The sequence below is a fragment of the Quercus robur genome, chromosome 1 (assembly GCF_932294415.1).
Source record: "Quercus robur chromosome 1, dhQueRobu3.1, whole genome shotgun sequence".
NCBI lineage: Eukaryota > Viridiplantae > Streptophyta > Magnoliopsida > Fagales > Fagaceae > Quercus > Quercus robur.
Window position 1 is genome coordinate 4778353 of NC_065534.1, and position 9633 is coordinate 4787985.

Genomic DNA, 9633 nt, shown 5'->3' on the forward strand with positions numbered 1-9633 from the left:
CGCGTTCTCTCTTCTAGGCAAAGCATAATAAGGCAGGGGTATGGGGGGCTTTTTCTTTTTCGTGATAAATGTATAATAAAAGTGGTATCGATAACTTAATTCATGTGAAGTGATGTTCAAAATCACAATTTGCCTATAATTTCTCTAGCATTGTTGCTTTGCATTAGTATCCATTTGATGTTGTTGTTGTCAGATGTAACTATTTCTTAGTACTAGTATTTTTAAGATTTTCCTAAGCTTATTGGAGAGGGAGTAAACTTCATCTACCCTCTGAAAAATCAACAACCTAACGACTTAGATTGGTCACCTGACACCCAAATTAACCAGCAACGCGGACCACAAATGAGCTACAATAAGTGACAAAATACAAATGCTTTGTGAAGAAAGAAAGGGGTGTTGGGATTTAGGATAGAGGGGGGTTTAGAATAAAAATATTTAAAAATATTGGACATAAGATTCTACAATGATTAGCCACAAAAGAATGAGTCCCTATAGCAATTTTATTTGTTCAAGATATTATAGCTCCAATAGGGATTAGGATCCGATCCAGGTGCAATTCACCTATTTCCTTCACAAAATTTTTTACTTTTTTTTTTTTTACCTGAACTTTTTACTTTTCTTAACTTATTTCTTAATGTTTTTTTTAATCAATAGTTGAGATTGAAAGTTGCTTTTTGCAACTATCAATCTCAACCATTGATAGTAATTACATCAGGTGCTGATCTTAATCCCTCCAATAGGTTCAAATCTATAATAGGCTCATATATTTCTAACATAGCCTTAGAGCATCACCATCAATTGTTTCATAAAAAATGTCATTTTGACACACCAAAAGCCAATTTTATTATTTTAGCATATTATTTTACAACATACCATTTATTAGATGTTCTATTTTTCAATCCCATACATTAAAATAATATATACATCACATTAAAATATCATTAAAACAAACTTCAAACAGTAATATATACTACACAGCCCACCACCACTGCTCATAGTAGCCCACCCCTACAACCACCGCAATCCACCACCGCTGACAGCCATAACCAAAACCCAAAATCAACCAACCAACCCACTACCACCGACCATCATAGCTAAAATCCAGAATCAACCAAAACCCAAAATCAGCCCACACCCACCGCCATAACCCACCAACATCAGCCCATCACAACCCATGAAACCCACCAACATCAACCCATTACAACCCATGAAACTCAACTCGCATCCACCAAAAAAAAAAAAAAAAACCAAGGCGATCTGAGATGGACGGCGCTGCGTGGTGGATGGCGATCTACCCAGCCGAACCCACCCATCAAAAAAAAAAAAAAAAAAAAAGACAGAAAAACCACAACTAGAGAGAGATCGGCATGGAAGTGAGGCGTCGGTGTGGAAGAGAATTGATGGTGAAAGAAGAAAATATGAGAATATGAGAGAGCTATATGATCGGCGTTTGAGAGAAAAAAAAAATGAGTAAGAGACTGACAGAGAGAGAGAGAAAAGAATAAAAAATTCATTAAAATTTTGAGAAACCAGACCCAAAACTCGAGCGGGGCTTTATTGAAATCAAAAGAAAAATTAGGATACTTCGGCCATAACCAAATGGGCTATGTCCTCAGGACAGTCTTCCAACCAAACTTGAAATTCAGGACCTGTTCGAGCCCGTTTAGCTAAGGCATTAGCTACTCTATTACATGAACGAGGAACAAAACAAAATTCAGAAAAAGCTAAAAGAGAAACATGGTCTTGGATGTCACCAACTATGTGACCATGCGCTGACTGGTCTGCTTCTCTGTTTTTAACTGCTCTGCTTCTCTGTTTTTAACTGCTTGGATGACCACTGCGGCATCTCCTTCAAATATCACTTCATGGAGACCGATCTCGACTGCGAACTGGACTGCACGTCTGCAAGCTAGTGCCTCCACTATTGCCACTGATTAAGGGAGCGGGATATGCATGGAAAGTGCACCAATGACTGCACCTACATTGTCACGTATGACCACGCCCAATCCGGCTGCGTCAGTGGAGGAAAACAGAGCGCCATCAAAGTTGGCCTTGTACCGAGTCTGTGTCGGGGCACTCCAGTGAGGCTGAGTTGAAGCTTGAGATGTCACTGAGGCGTCTTCCTGGGCTTCGAGGAAGTCTTATAGCATCTCACTCGCTATGGACAGCACTGGTTCAGTGGGTGAGTTGGGCGATCAAGGCGAATCGCATTTCGTCTGTTCCAGAGCAAACAAGATATGATTGCAAAAAACTCCACCCCATAGTCATCCCTAACCTGCAAAAAACTAGAGAAAAGGTTAGTGAAATCCCTCGGTGGGGGGGGGAGACCGCATGTTGAGCTAAGGTGAGTGCTTTCCAAAGGTTGGCCACCTCTGTACAGCCCCACGCTACATGCAGAATGTCTTCAGGGTGGGTTTTACAGATGTTGCAGCGGTCAGAGGCCACAATTTGGCGGCGGAAAAGGTTGTCCATTGTTGGAAGTGAGTTGTTGCAGGCTCGCCAAATAAAATGCTTCACCCTATTGGGAGATCGTAGCGTCCAAACACCTCTCCAAAGCAAACGCTGAGGGTTCGGATTTGAGCTACCAGGACTGCTAGCTGAAGCATCACTAGCTAGCAGTTGATATGCACTTTGAGTAGAGAAAACACCCGAAGGATTTTTAGACCAGATGATACTGTCTTGGGGCAGTCTAGTGCTTAGGGGGATACTCGATATATTTTTGGCTTCGTGGGGTAGAAACATGTGTCTGACCTCGTCCTCTTTCCAGGCTCCAATCTCAGTATCAATTAACATACTCACCTCATCAGGGGGAATAAAAGGGATCGGTGAGCTCACTGTTCTATAAACTTTGTCAGGCAGCCACTTATCCTCCTTTATACTCACCATTTTACCATCCCCAATCCTCCAAACCATGCCTTTCCGTACCACATCTCGTGCACTTAAAATACTCTTACATGCATAAGAGCCATTAGTCGACCTAGTGGCTTCAAGAATAGAGCAATCTAGAAAAAATCTAGCTTTAAATACTCTATGGCAAAGCGACTCCGGGTATTTTAACATCTGCCATACTTGCTTGGCTAGTAAAGCTTTGTTAAATTTCTCAATCTCCTTGAAACCCATGCCTCCGACTTCCTTAGCTTGACAAAGACGCTCCCACTTTACCCAATGGACTTTCCTACCATCACCACTATAGCCCCACCAGAATTTACGGATCATAGACTCAATTTCCTTTATCAAACCTTTAGGGAGTTTAAAGCAACTCATAGAATAGATTGGGATGGCTTAGATCACGGATTTTATTAGCACCTCTCTCCCTGCTTGTGATAGGAGTTTTTTCTTCCATCCTTGAAGCCTCTTCCATATTCTTTCCTTGATATAAACAAAATTTTGTCTCTTTGCTCTACCCACAATAGCCGGTAGCCCCAAGTATTTCTCATATTGTCTAATAGATGATACTCCTAAAAGGTGTTGGATTCTTGCTTGAAGATCATGGTTGGTGTTGGAGCTAAAGAAAATGTTGGTCTTGTCTTTATTAATTTTCTACCCCGACCCCTTTTCATAAATTGATAGGATATCAAGGATGACCTGACATTCCAATTCTTTTGCACGGCAGAAAAGAACACTATCGTCTGCAAAGAAAAGGTGGGATACACGTGGACCATTTCTGCAGATAGACACTCCCCTAATCAAACCTTCAGATTCAGCCTTGTGAAGCAAACCTTGGAGACCCATAGCACACACCAAAAACAAATACGGCAACAAAGGGTCACCCTGTCTCAGACCCCTACTTGGCTTGATAGTACTACCTGGAACCCCATTAAGTAAAACCGAGTATGAAATTGACTTCACACAAGACATAATGGTTGCTACAAACCTCCCAGAAAAACCCAAGTGCAACATCGCCCTCTCCAAGAACTCCCACTCCACTCTATCATAAGCTTTGCTCATGTCAAGCTTTAGAGCCATATACCCTGTCTTCCCTTGTGTTTTACACTTTAGATAATGTAGAGTCTCAAAAGCCACTAGAACATTGTCAGTTATGAGCCTACCCGAGAGGAAAGCACTCTGCGAATCAGAAACTACATAGGGCAAAATCATTTTCAGACGATTAACTAAGACTTTAGCAATGAGTTTATAAACTACATTACAAAGACTAATAGGCCTGAAATCTGAGACTTTTTTTGGATCTTTTATTTTAGGTATAAGAGCAATGAAAGTAGAGTTTAGAGATTCTGGAATAACACCGGAATTTAAAGCAGATAAGACTACCTTAACCACATCTTTACCAACAATGTGCCAGGAAGATTTATAAAAAATGGGAGACATACCATCCGGGCTAGGAGCTGTAAGTGGTGCCATTTGGTTGAGAGCTCTTTGGACTTCTTCAGCAACAAAAGGCTTGTTCAAACTCATGTTCATCTCATCTGTGACTGTAGGAGGTATACTACTCAAAATCTCATTAAAGCCATCTGGGTTCAAGGTGGCAAACAAGTTACTGAAATAGGTACTAGCCAAACTGCCCATTTGCACATCATCCTCAGTCCAATTGCCGACCTCATCTTCTAAACCAATAATGTAATTGCTCTTGTTACGTTGGTTTGCTTTACAATGAAAGTACCTAGTGTTTCGGTCACCCTCTTTTAACCACTCAAGATGGGAACGCTGCTTCCACATTGTTTCTTCTCTAACCTTTAGCACTGAAATGTCATCACGGAGCCTCTTCATACGGATTGGATCTGTTCTGTACAGATCAGCTTCCTCAGCAAAGCTCAGCTCCTTCAACTTCCTAACTAAAGTGGTCCTTACATGCCCAAAAGCCTCCCGGTTCCAAACTCTAAGATTGTCTTGGTAACTTATGAGTTTTTTTAATAGTACATTCATTGGATCAGTATTAGCAACATCAACCCATGAATTTTTTATCACATCCTCACAAGACTTCTCTTTGATCCACATTGCCTCAAACTGAAATGGGCGCCCTTTCTTGTAAAATCTTTTGTGTTCAGCATCTAAAATGAGAAGGATAGGCCTATGGTCCGAATGGAAGCATTCCAAGTGATGAATACGAAAAGTAGGGAAACGTAGGAACCAATCCACTGTTGCTACACCACGATCTAACCGGATCCATACATTGTGATCACCCGGTCTTCTGTTGCACCAAGTAAAGCGGAAACCATTAAAATCAAGATCTTTAAACCCACAGTAATCCAAAGCATCCCGAAAACCTTGCATCTGTCTCTCTGGTCGGTCCAACCAACCCTGTTTCTCTTCAAGTCTTAGAATCTCATTAAAATCATCCACACAAACCCATGGTAGAGTCAATCTTTGGCTTAAGTCTCTGAGCATATTCCAGGAATTTTCCCGGCTGGCCATTTCAGGGTCTCCATAGAAACCTGTGAAACGCCAAGCATCATCCATTCCTTGATCCACCACTCCATCAATATGATTATCTGAAGAAGTCAAAACATCCAACAAAAAGTCATCTTTCCACAATAAAGCCAACCCCCCACCCCTATTATGGCGAGGAACAACAAAGTGTTTATTATACTGCATTTTACGACTTATTCTCTCAATAACTTCCCTATCAACTTTCATCTCCATTAGAAAGATTAGTTTGGGATCTTTACTGCTAACCAAAGCAGCGAGTTTGGCCTCTGTCTGTGGGTTCCCAAGCCCACAACAGTTCCAGCTTAGGCAACTCATTGTAGCTAGTGGTGCTGGCAACCAACATTCACCTGAATATTTTCACTATAAAAACCTCCAACTGCACATACTCGTTTTTTCTTTTGAACAGATTGCTCCGAGAGCTCCAACACTGGTCTCCTATTTTCTTGCACTTCCATATCAGTACTGTCATTATTTTCACCAACCTCTCGCTCCAATTTTGACCATTTTTTCTTTGATCCATTTCGGGGTTGTGTAGTAGCCTGGTTTGTTATGTCTGATAAGGGTGTAGTTTTTGCATTGAAAGAAAAAAGTCCAGACAGCCCCACGTTATTTATTGCACTATTATCACTACCCTCTACGTTTTGCATGGGCATGATGGCATGGAATTGACCTCCCAAGTCTGCCAACTCATTATTTAACTCCACAGTATTCACATGAGAATCATTGATAAAGGCAGTACATATATTAGAGGCAGTAGATAAAGGCACACCTGATGGTTCAAATTCCATGGTAGTCACATCAATCACTGAAGTATCCTTCGTGTCCATCTCACCTCCCTTAGTCCCACTGTCTCTATTTTCAGATACTTCCTTGGAGCTAGACTATTTTTTTAGCATTGTAGGTCCCTTCTTCCACTTCGGAGTACCATGGGAACTTCCAGGTGCCACCACAACTGTCTTTCACATAGGCCTCACTGGGTCAGCATGGAGCCACTCTCCATATTGTTGATCCTTTTTTTTCAGCCTTCCCTTCCCTTGAAGCCACACTTCACAATCTCTCTCACCGTGGGTAACTTTTCTGCACCAGTAGCAGAAATTAGGTAGCCGCTCAAACTTTAGCAAAGCCTACCCCACATGCTCTCCACCAGACCATAGTTTATAGCACCGTGGAAGGGCCTTAGTAATATCTATTTTTGCTCGGATTCGCAGAAACTTACCTCCCTCACCATCATCTTCTGGATCGGCCACCTGTATTAGGGTCCCAATCATGTTACCCACTGCTTCACCAGTCGCCTGAGTTTGACATTGATCCAGGACATTATGGAGTTGCACCCAAAACGTAACCAAGTCAAATGCTAGCAGCAGAACACTCTCCATATCCACAGCCCGTTGGAAAATAACCAAACTTTTGTCGTACGACCACGGTTCAAACTCCAGCACTCGTTCCAAGTCCATCGCGTCGTCAAACTCAAACAGCAAAATTTTGCCACCAATGTCTCTAATCTTCATCTCACCAATCGGTTTCCACAAAGGTTTGAAGGCCCGACCAACTGCTTCAGCATTAACCACTCTTTTTGTAAAGAACTTCACTGCTAAGTGGACAATGGAAGCCTCCTTTTTCCGGGGTACATCAGCCCCTTGCTCCACTTCTTCCGTCAACGAAAACCGAGACCATAAATCCTCAATGTTAGACACAACGCCGAGGAAGTTTTCAATAAACCCTACGAGATAACAACACCCAAAGGAACAACCCAACACCGTCCTACCAGTCACTAGGGTTGAAGGGAAACCAACGACCTCCATGAAGAGAGGGACAAAATTCTACACACAACGCTAAGGGACTTAGCTAGCAAACCCTAGCAGAGAAACCCTTGGCGGCGTGAGAAAAATGTTATGTAATACACAACTTCTTTTTTGTTAGTTTAGCTAATCTATCATTCACAAACAATTACATTAATTTCAATACTTTGTTATTATTCTATTAAATATTATTTTATTTATCTAATTTTTTTTTTTCAACCTATCCTTCCCCAGTTTAACACTCTTCGGAATTACCACCACCAGAGATCAAAAACACCCAAACACAAACACATCAAACCAACCAAATCCAACACCAAACATCAAACCCAACCCAATTAACAAAAACCTAGATCTTGAGAAATTGGAGTAACAACAATGATCTTGAACGGTTGTTAAGAAACCAAAGGTCTTGTAACAGCGAGTCCTAAGGCAGTGGATACAATAGCTGACACTAAAAGCCTAAATGTTGTTGGTTTTGTCGGTGGCGGTCCATTGCTCATTTCAAAATACTTTTTCAAACAATTGAAAATGAATTTATTTGGGTGCGTTTGTATAGACCGTTGAAAAATTGTATTTTGAGTTTAAAATGCTCGTTTGTAAAAAATCTCTAAGGAGTTGTGTTTACAAAATAGATTTTTGGGTTTTAAAAAAGTTTTTTTAATTTTCCAAAACGATTAACCAAACGAACCCTTAGTTTTATTGATGAACAGTAACTCAATAGAGGTACTAAGTTATTGTTCATTTGTTTTTGTTTATGTTGATGAAGTTCATTTGTTAATTTTTGTAAGTAAGGTATTGAGGCTGATTTATGAGACTTTTTTTTTTTTTTTGGATGAAGTTCATTTCTTAATTTTTATAAGTAAGGTACCGAGGTTGATGCATGAGACTTTTTGTTGAAATGCTACTTTTAATCATAGTACTTTTGCTTTCAAAAAAATCATAGTACTTTTAAAGAGCTTGAAGAGAGTGCCTAGCTCATTGGCTAACAATTAAAATAAACTTTAATGTGTACATTTAATCATAGTACTAATATGTTTGAATGATTTAAATTTTCATATTTTTTTGAGAGAGTTTCAACCTATGGCGTTCGCTCCTGATAATAGCTCTTTATTATCAGACCAAGACACCAATCAGTTTTTGGTATATATACATATCTATAACATAGGTTTTATAAATGAAATATAATATAAATCGAACACTTACAATTCCAATTGAATATCTACTAGGTGGCCATACTTAGAAAACTTTCTGTTCAGATTAGATTTGAGATTATCACAATAATTTGTACTTTGCATAAAAGATAAAAATTTGCAATAAGCCAATATATAAGTTGTTTTATTTTTAATGAGAAATCAAAGCATATTTACTAAGAAAATTACTATAATTACAATAGATAACAATACTATAATTATCAACAACAATGAAAATTCATGACAATGGTGACCTTGTCCATTGTCACATGTATTATGTATATTAGTCCCTAGTTTCACTAAGAAATCACATACCTTAGCTTTTGTGTTATCAGATACATTTCGAAATACTAGGCAGTTGCTAGGCATAGACATGGTGCCTTGAGAACCGTGTCACTTCTTCTCTTCCACCAAAGGCATAATTGAAATAGCTTGCTTATCAAGTAGACAATTTGAGTAACCAATAACATGTTTCACAGATTCTATTTCTAATTCTAATTTCTTTCCCTATACTACTATTATATTTTTACATCATTTTCCTATACTATGACTATTAATGTTAAAATTTATATTTAAATACTAATTTAACTAAAATTTTATTTAAGTTTTGTTCTATTTTTATTTCTACTTCTTTTTCTTATACTATTATTATGTTTTTACATCCTTTTCCTATACTACTACTATTAATGTTAAATCTTATATTTAAATACTAATCTAACTAAAATTTAATTTAAATTTTGTTCTATTTCTATTTTTACCTCCTTTTCCTATACTACTATTATGTTTTTACATCATTTTCCTATACTACAACTATTAATGTTAAAACTTATATTTAAATACTATTCTAACTAAAATTTGATTTAAATTTTGTTCTATTTCTATTTCCTTTTCCTATACTACTATTATGTTTTTACATCTTTTTCCTATACTACTACTATTATTAGGACTAACACTAACACATTACAACAGTTCACTTTAAAATTAGTTGATAACTTATTAAAACAAAAAATGTAGTATTTAGATCACTTTCCTACCTCAAATTAAATAAAATGAAATACTATCATTCATAATTTCTTTAGATATTGCAGATTATTTGTAACATAAAATTTAATTCTGTTGAAAATGCTAAACTTTTGAAACCTTGAGATCAAAATGATCAATTAAATCCATATGCATAAAATTGCTGCAAAATGATTGCAATGGTCATCTAGCTGACCCTTTTGTCTTTAAATCTGCATGTAGATTAATTTTTTTTCAAT